Here is a 10,422-nt window from a genome sequence, read left to right on the forward strand (position 1 = left end):
AGTTTTCAGATATGTTCCTTTCGTCAGGAACGCTTAAATGTATAATACATTCTCTATTTGGAGGACCATAGTGCCGAGTGGTAAGGACGTCCAGATTTCGACATGCTTGCCACTCTGGTTGTTCTGGGTTTGAATCCCATCATAGTTCTTGAAATTTTATTTAAGATTATTTTGGACAAATTATTGTAAAGTGTTTCAAACTGCTTGCCTACGATGCGTTACGCCTTCCAGTATGACTGGAATTACATACTTTATCCTTTTTAAAAAGATGGTTCCTTGTTACGTTAAGTAAGGCTTACTGTGAGTAGAAACCATCTTTTTAAAAAAGATTTAACTCCACACCCACTCCAGCATTCGTAATTTCTATTAAATACTTTATTTTCTTGTTTATTTGGAAGTTTTTCAACCTTTGTTTGACTGTTATAGTAACCAAATGAATTATTTACACAGGTTTTTCATATATCTAAATTTTTCATTGATAAATTAGTTGGAAGACAAAAATAATTCAAAATTTGATGGCATGTTATGTTGTTTATGTTTATTTCGAAATCGTAAGATGCGGTCTGATGTGACGTTGGTTTTAGAAAAACATTTTCTTTAACGTGCCAACGTTTCGATCTTTATTGAGATCAACTTCAGGACCAAGAATTTATAAGTATTGGATGTGAAAAAAATGAATTCATGCAATGCTAGAAATTGTATATTCGATCAAAGTATTTGTACTCACTAAAAGTGTTTGTTTTCCTTGTAGATATGTCATTCTTGTGGGTCGAGTTCAGAGAGCCAGTGAGATATTGGTATTTTGTGTTTATATATGTTGGATTTTGAAGGGGTGGGGAAGGAAGTCGGGATAGCAAGACATTTTTATACGAGGAGTCGGCTTCTTTGAGGTGAAAGCCGGAAAAAACGTGGGTAATGGTTCGGCCAGATTATCCTTTCAAGATTATATAGGCCTGGATATTTAGGGAATGGAAAGCCAAATTGTTGAAGAATTAGACTATGTAGAAATGTTTGATGTGTGGAATGCCATGATTGTTTTATATGTTCTATCATATGTTTTGTGTGATGTGATGATGATATATCTATATTATCCATATTGAATTTGATTGATGATATTAGCGTAGCTGCGACTTAGTTTACATGTTTCTGTTCTGTAATTGATGGTGTGTTTATCGCTGTTGATGTAAACTATTTCTAAAAACTTACGTTTATTTTTGTTTTGTTCTGTGTGTAATTTTATTTTTGATTGTTGAAGTCGAATTTGTGTTTGTGTTCAAAATGGTGGGTAGCCAGTGCTGTAGGATTTTGATTGGGTTTTTTGCCATCATAGATATGTTGCTTTACTCTCTTATCCAAATACTGGGACGTAATACCGATGTAAGATGCTGGACAATTTAAACAATTGATTTTGTAAATTACGTCAGATTTATTTGTTACTGGTGTGGGATCTTTAATTTTGGAAAAAAGTGTATGAATTGTTTTAAAGTATTTGTTGTTTATGTTGTTTCCTAAAAGTAATTGATAGAAACGTCCATAATGTTCAATGCCCAAGTGTCCAAGATTTATTTAAAAAATCAAATCTCGAATGGCAACGTTATTAAAGGTTAAAAAGATGACCCACCTTAGTATTTTTTATTGATAGGTATTTTATCGTCTCTCATAAAGAGTTTAGTAAGAGGAGAGATAATTTTCAAATGTATGCGCTTGTTCCTTTAAAAAAAATCGCTTTTAATAAAAAAATATATCTGTTTTGACGGCAGTATTTAAAGCATTTGCTTCGTGTTTATTTGAAACATTTTTTTTTATTAAAAGTTAAAATAAAAACTTAATTGATTTATTATGTGTCGAGATTTTGTTGAAATTGCACGGTTTGTAGTGGTGAAGTGTTTCTTTTTAACACCACTAACTTAATGCCACTGAACAAACATAAATATTTTCAAACAAGCAGCCGTGGAAAGTGTGGGAACGGCTAACATGACCATGTCTCAGTAAATTAAAACCTGTTCCTGGAACCTTGTTGCCTAGGATTCCTCTAGTGTAAATAGTGATTTGTATGAAATCCAAACTTGTGATCTGTTTGTTTTCTTATTTTGTCAGTTTTTTGTGAAAATTAACTTTGTTCTAAAAACGAATTTCTAAACAATTTTTGGAAATCGTGTTCACTGTTTTGTTCACTGCAGTTTTGTCCATTCAAAATATATTTTTCTTTACTCTGTTGAGTTAAATAGTTATCTTAAAATATCAAAAACAAAAATTTTACATTAATTGATTTACTGATAAATAAATTCGTTGTTTAATTATTCAGAAATCGTGAGATGCGGTCTGATGTGATGTAGGTTTCAGAAAAACATTTTCTTTATCGTGCCAACGTTTCGATCTTTATTGAGATCATCTTCAGGGCCTGGGATTTACAAACATTGTTTAAATTTAACAAATACATGTACGAAGTGGAAAAAAGTGAATTTCTACAATACAAAATATATTTTTTATATTCAAAACTGTCTTTTCTATACCGACTTCCTTCCCCAGCCCTTCAAAATCCAACGTATATAAACATAAAACAGCAATATCTAACTGGCACTCTCAACGCGATACGCAAGAATGGCACAATTACACAGAAGACAAACACTTTGAGTGATTACAAATACTTTGATTGAGCCTAAAATTTCTAGCATTGTATAAAATCATTTTTTCACATCCTACATGCATTTGTATAATTTAAATAATGTTTGTAAATCCCAGGCCCTGAAGATGATCTCAATAAAGATCGAAACGTTGGCACGATGAAGAAAATGTTTTTCTGAAACCAATATCACACCAGACCGCATCTCACGATTTCTGAATAATTATCGACTAACGGTTACTACTCACCACACATAAATTCGTTATTTAGAATTTATCTCTCCGTCCATCATTGACACGTTTTACAATTCTTAATCAATTTCCACTTCATCATACATTTTACTAAAACATCCCCTTCCATCGCCTTTGCTAAAAATGTTTTCTTCTAAAGCTAAACCCCCAGTGAAATTTATTTTTTTGCTGTCGTCCAGAAAAATAATAGTCGTCCATGGTAACATATACGATAATTCGGACCTTCAGCAAGAAAAATAACGCAGGTATGGCACTTCTCGGTACGGAAAGGCTTTTGGACTCGATCTGACAGGATTTCATCTACCTTTCCGAACATCGAGTTTTTCCATGTCTCGCAAAAATCACTTATTGCTTAAAGGGCAGAAACTATGAAGTGTCCCTGAATGATTTGCTTTTCCTACTGGGGTTCGTAAAGCTTGGAACTTCATCTCAAAGTTGCACAACCTGCCTGTTCTAGAATACCATTGCTGCAAGAAATAATCCGATTAATTTAAACTGTTGCAATTAAAAATTACACTTCGTTAGAACCCTTCAATCCCAGTCATTTATTATCCCATGATACCTTCTACCTTACTTATATGTACTTATACCTTACTTTAATAATATTAAGTAATAATCTGGAACTTCTGTTCTCTCAAATGTCAATCCATGATACAACCAAATCTTGACCATTTGTAAACTCGAGCCGTCATGTCAATTGCTTGCGATTGTGAGTGAATGCGGGAAATAAATGTTCTGCTGCTCTAGTAGCGTTGAGTAAACACTAACCACACACGCACGCACGCACACGCGCACACACTATTCATGCCTAAAAATTCAAAGTTCATTGAGACATGGGGGTTGTCCCTGTGGTTTTTTACTACTATAGTCGACAATTGATTAGATTTTATTTCAATTATAACAGCAAGAAGTTTTTTATACGTTTTTATCTGCACATTTTTTAGGAAGAAATTAAAAAATAATCTACAGAAATCCGTAATATTTTCATTATTTTTATTGTCGGAAATTATGATCTGTTTAGAGGAACTGCACGGCTCAACTTTTTAACATTAAAAAGATTAATGTTCAGTCTACCATTCACCACGGATAAATTGACCGAATTTCAAGGCCATTAAACATAACAACCGCAGGATTTATTTTACCTGTGATTACAATTATTTAGAGGCCAACGTTAGAGGCAGATCTGGTATAATATATTACAAGGAATTCATTTCCCTTTTGTATTTTTAACGATTCTCACTCAGTCGATACCGGGAATGGAATTTATTATTCATTATTAAATCGTACAAAAACCGTGGGCCTTGTACATCAAGATCATCAATCAACAGATGATATTAATTTCTTTTCCACCGGCTAAAAGCCCCGCCCAGGCCGACGTGCATTATTCCCCTGGAACGAATCCAAATTCAGACAGAAAGAACCAGCATCATTACCTTCACTGGGCTGTATACCACGTACTCAAAATCAAATGTTTATTGTAAACTGTAAATGAATTATCAATTATTTGATCAATTTATGATCATTATTAAAGAAAACTTTATAGGTTAGGTCCTGGACCGAACGATTATGAAAAATAATACTATGTGTATATAACAATATTTCTTTCCCAGTTTAATGGAATCAATTTAACATGTGGTTATACATTCTTCAATTCAATTTTCGCTTTCTTTATTCAATTATTTGTGACCTTTTAACTGCACTGCAATGATTCTAAAATAATTGCAGCATCGTTTAGCATTCACTTACATGGACAATCTTCGACTCGTCGTCCTTGTTCAGTCACACATTTTACACACTATTAGAAGTCAAGTCAACCTCAATCAATAAATATCATTCACAAATATATATATATATGCAGGGTGGCCCCAATCGATTCAGCCAAACTGCCAGATCTTATAGGAAATTGAATACTGAGTAAAAAATGGTCCGCAAACCCTTCTGTTCCGAGCTACAGGCAAAAAATCATGAAAAACCACGTTTTTTTTTACTTTATTCGTGAAATTGTTAGTAAACCGTTAGCCTGACCGTAAAACAGCTCAAAACAACATCGGTAGAGGATTAATTTCTGCGTCGAATGAGATTAAAACCAGCCTGATCCGCCGAAAATTTCATTTTTGGCGATTTTTCGAAATTAGAAGGTGAAGGGGTACACAAAATTCACCATTTCTGACATTTTTATCGAAAATTCACAAAAAAATATAATATATATATATATATATATTTTTTATTTTTTTGAATCGGTCTTTCGATCCACAGCCAAATTTTTAATCTTAATCATTTTTATTATTAACTTGTACAAACATACTGTCCTTACCACAAATTAATAACAGTTTAACAACAATGGTTAGCACTTAAGTTGATTATAGTACATATCACATAATGAAACAATCATTAATTTTCGAAAAAGCCTATGTACGGAATTAAACTTATCACGATTTTAAACAATTCAAACGTAAAATTTCAGAGAAATAATTACAATTGGCATATTTTTGTTTATTTTGACATTCATGTACCACAATGTTTGATCTGATCATTTTTCGTTTAACAGAATTTTTTACCGAATTTCCTTTTTCCTTCCTTTTCTCCGAGGGTTAAGTTTCTAATCATTAAGCTAACTTTTAATTGTCTTAATTCGGCCGTAAACCAATATAGCCAACTTTTTACCCCTGCCATAAAATCCTCATGCTTGACGTAATTAAGAATTCGTTCTGCGTTTAACTTCGCGAAATAAAAGACGGTAGGTCATGACGAATTTGATTCATTATAGTAATAATTCGTAAGTACATCATTAATGACGATCACCTACATTTGGAAACGTCGTACTGATCAAAGAAACTCAATATAATCCAACTACTAATTATTATTCGACCTGTTCGCCTATCTGAATAACTATAGATTAACGGTCACTAATCTCTACACATATCTAAATAATTTTGCCGTCTTTTTATTTTTATTGAAAATTTCAACTCTCAGTCGGGTTGCGCTTCACTTAATACTGAATTAATCTGGATTGTGAGTTACGATCATTAGTCTCAGGGCAGAGACAAAAAGTAACGGTGTTTTTAAATGTCAGTACATTTTTCCAAACATTAATAAACAGAATTATACTGTTTTAAATATCAGTACATTTTTCCAAACATCAATAAACAGAATTGTGGGACGGGTCGTCAGAGAGGCCTTTGCGCGTCAAGAGCACGATTCGTAGATGGCCCCCCGAGAACTTGAGCCGGAAACAAGGAATCGTCCTTACGTGAATAAGAATAGGCCATTCGCGGTTTACACACGGACACCTGCTCTTGGGCCAAAGCCCGCGAAGGTGCCCCTTATGCAGAGAAAGGTTTCTTTATGTGTCCCACATACTGGAAACATGTCATGCCTTGGCTCCTCATAGGGAGAGTGTAGGCATGCCATCCAATCTGAAAATGGTACTCGAGCACTGCAGCGAGTTTCCGGGTCCCCTGTCCCGCTTTCTAGGGGAAATTGGGGTTTTTTATTGTATATAATATGTCTTATGTGTTGTCTGTCTATGTTTTGTCTGAGTGCATGTAATTAATGGCAAGGGGTGAGGGTGAAATATAACGTCATCATCGCCCCTCAAACTTTGAGAGCGTATGAGTGTGTGTTCGGGGTCGATGGTGGAATATTTATAAAAGTACTCCATCGACCCCAACCTAGATTAGTTTGAGTATAGGTCAGTGGAGGAATATCAAGTACTCCACCGACCAAACGGAATGAGTGCACTGTCTGGATAAATAATATAGACTTAGATGGGGGCTGAAATTACCTAGATGTCGGAAGCCCCCCCCCAAAAAAAAAAAAAAATTACCATAAATGATTGAATACTATATAAATTAGTAGCTAGTAGTTCTGGGATCGAATCCTTCCATTTCTCTCGTGCGTAATTTGGAAAAGTAAAGCAAAATGGTTGTAACCCATCCTCCGAGATAATAAACGGAATGTTGGACGGCAAACCCACGTGTATGACAAAAATTAATTTATTTGATATTTCTTTTGATTTTTAACTTTTGAGTTTTGCTTGAACTTTTACATATATGTAATTGAAATGAGCATAATCTTGATTCGACTTTTGGAAACGGAAAAAATATAGGAAATTGATCAACAAGTGGATACTTAAAACCTTGATTAATGATGCTAGTTGCATTTCCCGGCCTCATAATGTGGTTGGTAGTTAAAATATTATACAATTGGCATGTACAGTTGGATATACAGGGTGTCCGTTTTAGATGGCCGGGCTGAAATTCTCTTGAACAAATGACGCTTTAATATTTTTTAGTATAGTTTCAAATTTTTAACCTTTTTGGAGAAAAAATATACAAAGTACATCAGACCCAGTTCAACTTAAAAATTTCAAATCTGACTCTATACATCATGACACATAATTTTAAAGGGATTTTTATTTTTTGTAGAAAAATTATTCAAGGTATCCAGTTCAACTTCAAAGTTTCAAATAGGACCCTATACCTCCTGACAGTTCGTTTTAAAGGGATTTTTACGATGAAAACAATGGTCCAATCAGATTTTAAATGGGTCAAAAAATGACAAAATTATGGCAAAAAGTAACCGGCAGCGTAACATCGAGGTGGAGATAAATATTTTACTGTATGTGTCCAAATATCCGAATTCTTCTCTCCGAAATGTTGGAAGGGTTTCAGATTTTTCAAACAATAAAATTAGAGATGTACGCCGGACTTACAACGTCACGCCGTATCGCTCTCATTTTGTCCAGGGATTTCGTCACTATGATTATTAGCTTAATTTAGACGAGGAGCTGAATATTTTACTGTATTTATTCAGAAATCGTGAGATGCGGTCTGGTATGATGTAGATTTCAGAAAAAACATTTTCTTTATCGTGTCAACGTTTCGATCTTTATTGAGATCATCTTCAGGGCTCAAAGAGGCACTCTCAACACACACGCAAGTATGGCACAATTACACACAACATAAACATTTTGAGCCCTGAAGATGATCNGTGCAAATATCCGAATTCTTCTCTCCGAAATGTTGGAAGGGTTTCAGATTTTTCAAACAATAAAATTAGAGATGTACGCCGGACTTACAACGTCACGCCGTATCGCTCTCATTTTGTCCAGGGATTTCGTCACTATGATTATTAGCTTAATTTAAACGAGGAGCTGAATATTTTACTGTATTTATTCAGAAATCGTGAGATGCGGTCTGGTATGATGTAGATTTCAGAAAAAACATTTTCTTTATCGTGTCAACGTTTCGATCTTTATTGAGATCATCTTCAGGGCTCAAAGAGGCACTCTCAACACACACGCAAGTATGGCACAATTACACACAACATAAACATTTTGAGCCCTGAAGATGATCTCAATAAAGATCGAAACGTCGGCACGATAAAGAAAATGTTTTTCTGAAACTTACATAACACCAGATCGCATCTCACGATTTCTGAATAATTATCGATTAACGGTCACTAATCACCACACATTTTACTGTATGTTCGGAAAAATCCGAATTCCTCCGTTCGAAATGTTGCGAAGGTTTTAGGTTTTTCAAAAACTAAAATAAGATATGTACTCCTTACTCATAATTAACATTACTTACAATGTTAAGCGTTCTTATCTGGTCCAGGGAGTTTGTACTCTGATTATGATAGGTATCTAGCGTTCACGGCTCAACTGTCGATTTGGGAGGCTGAAGAAAACTTTCTCCCATACATCCTATCCAAATTCACCATTAATGCATACTAAGCTTTCCTCCCTGAGTTTCCTTTCTGACTGATTACCGATTTCACTTCAATTGACTATTGACAGCAACCTCAGTTGAAGAACTGCGGCAAAGCATAGAAAATGCTTGTCAATCCATCTCCCATGACTCTATCGCTCTGAGTACCGGTGAAGAGTGGATAAAAAAAGAAAATCTTAAAACCTATTTCCTTCAAATTATTTAATAGTGCTAATAATGTTCAAAATCTGAGGTTCATAATTAGCAATCAAAAATACACAAAATGGAAATACTAAAAAGGAAAAAATAGTAAAAAAATTTACTCTGCAGACCTTGTAGGCTTATTTACATAAAAATATTTTTCATAAAATATTACACCATTTTTATGTTTTGTGAACAATGCCTATCTCGAATGTTAACCCTTTTTGAATAGACACTTTCTGCGTCGACGATTCCATAGTCTTATCTTAATTAAGAGTTTTATCACTTCTAAAATCATTAAAGCACTTCGCAATTACTCGACATCTTCTTTATCGTTATAAAACGTCTACTGTTGTGTCTCATGACAAAATGAAAGTTGGTAAATTGTGTTTGTTTATATTCCGTTGAGAAACAATTTTCATTGCAGCATAATGATCAAAGAAAGCCTACTTGCATATGAAAGTTACTTTTATAATTTTTATTTAGCCCGATATAAACTACGTCATTTTGACAGGAGTTGTTTGGCTTTTGCCTTTGTCGGTTAATTGTGCAAACGATATAAACGTTGGCAATTTCCTGCACCTTGGATGGAAATAATTTAACTCAACTCTCTAGAAATAAACGCAATTTTGGGGAAATATTGTGTCAAAATTCTGAGCGGCCATGGACTTTAGTTGGATAAATTAGGTTGTCAAAAATGAGTTTACATTGAGAACTCACATTGAACCTATTTCCGACATTTAAATTTCTAGAATATTTATCATCTCTAACCAACTCAACACAAAATAATATCAATCTGATCTCTTTAAAAACCTTATCATACCACAAGCCATTTTTTTCATAATTTATAGCAAATCAGTTTGAATAAAACCTTAGCAATCTTTAATATCAAAATATGAACTGAGTTAAAACAAAATGATATCATCAAAATCCTTCGGTTTTCATTTTACATAGATTGAATACCTCAATAAAATATTATTTTAAAACTCGTTCCGAGCATGACGTTAAGTATAACATAATATTATATCTATTATATTTACTTTTATATTGGCCAAATTACTTCTTTCAATTATTTAATCATTTTATGAAAGGTTTTGGTCTAAAGGAAAAAGTAAGTGTCACGAGCGGGATTCGAACCCACGACCTTCGGCTCAATACGCCGGTGTTCTAACCACTTGAACTATCGTGACTTCGATCCACTCGGACACCATCTCTCCATCTCAACCTTCAACCTTTCGAATTTTCCCTCCTTTTTGCCATTTTTAAAATGTCGTGTAATCAGGATTCGATTCTCGGCGACATATGAAGTGGCCACGGGGACCTGTTAGTGAAATATAAATAATAATATATGCGATGCCACTATTTGTCCCTTAACCTACCACATTTCTCACCTTTACTAACATGTGCATCATTGGGCCGAGGATCTGGGAAGTTTCTAGACCACAGAGTTAAGCCAGAAACACACTTACCCGATGCTACGCCATGCGACGCTACCCGATGTTACCCGACGCCTTGCCACGTTTTGGTGTGGTGTGCACATCTATCCGACGCAAGCACACGTCGCGTACAGTCCACAGCGTTTATCACAATAATCACTATCACAATCGCAACGCATCTTTTGTTCTTAATACAC

The 10,422-nt window shown here is 34.4% G+C and overlaps 1 non-coding gene across 1 annotated transcript; it reads right to left on the minus strand.

Moving 5' to 3' along the window:
* Window positions 1-9,905: 9,905 nt before the first annotated feature.
* On the minus strand, window positions 9,906-9,979 carry Trnan-auu. Its single transcript has one exon. It is a non-coding gene; the product is annotated as a tRNA-Asn (tRNA).
* Between the last annotated feature and the right edge of the window lie 443 nt (window positions 9,980-10,422).

This window comes from Cimex lectularius, unplaced genomic scaffold (genome assembly GCF_000648675.2).
Source record: "Cimex lectularius strain Harlan isolate CLEC.00 unplaced genomic scaffold, Clec_2.1 scaffold148, whole genome shotgun sequence".
NCBI classification, from domain to species: Eukaryota; Metazoa; Arthropoda; class Insecta; order Hemiptera; family Cimicidae; genus Cimex; species Cimex lectularius.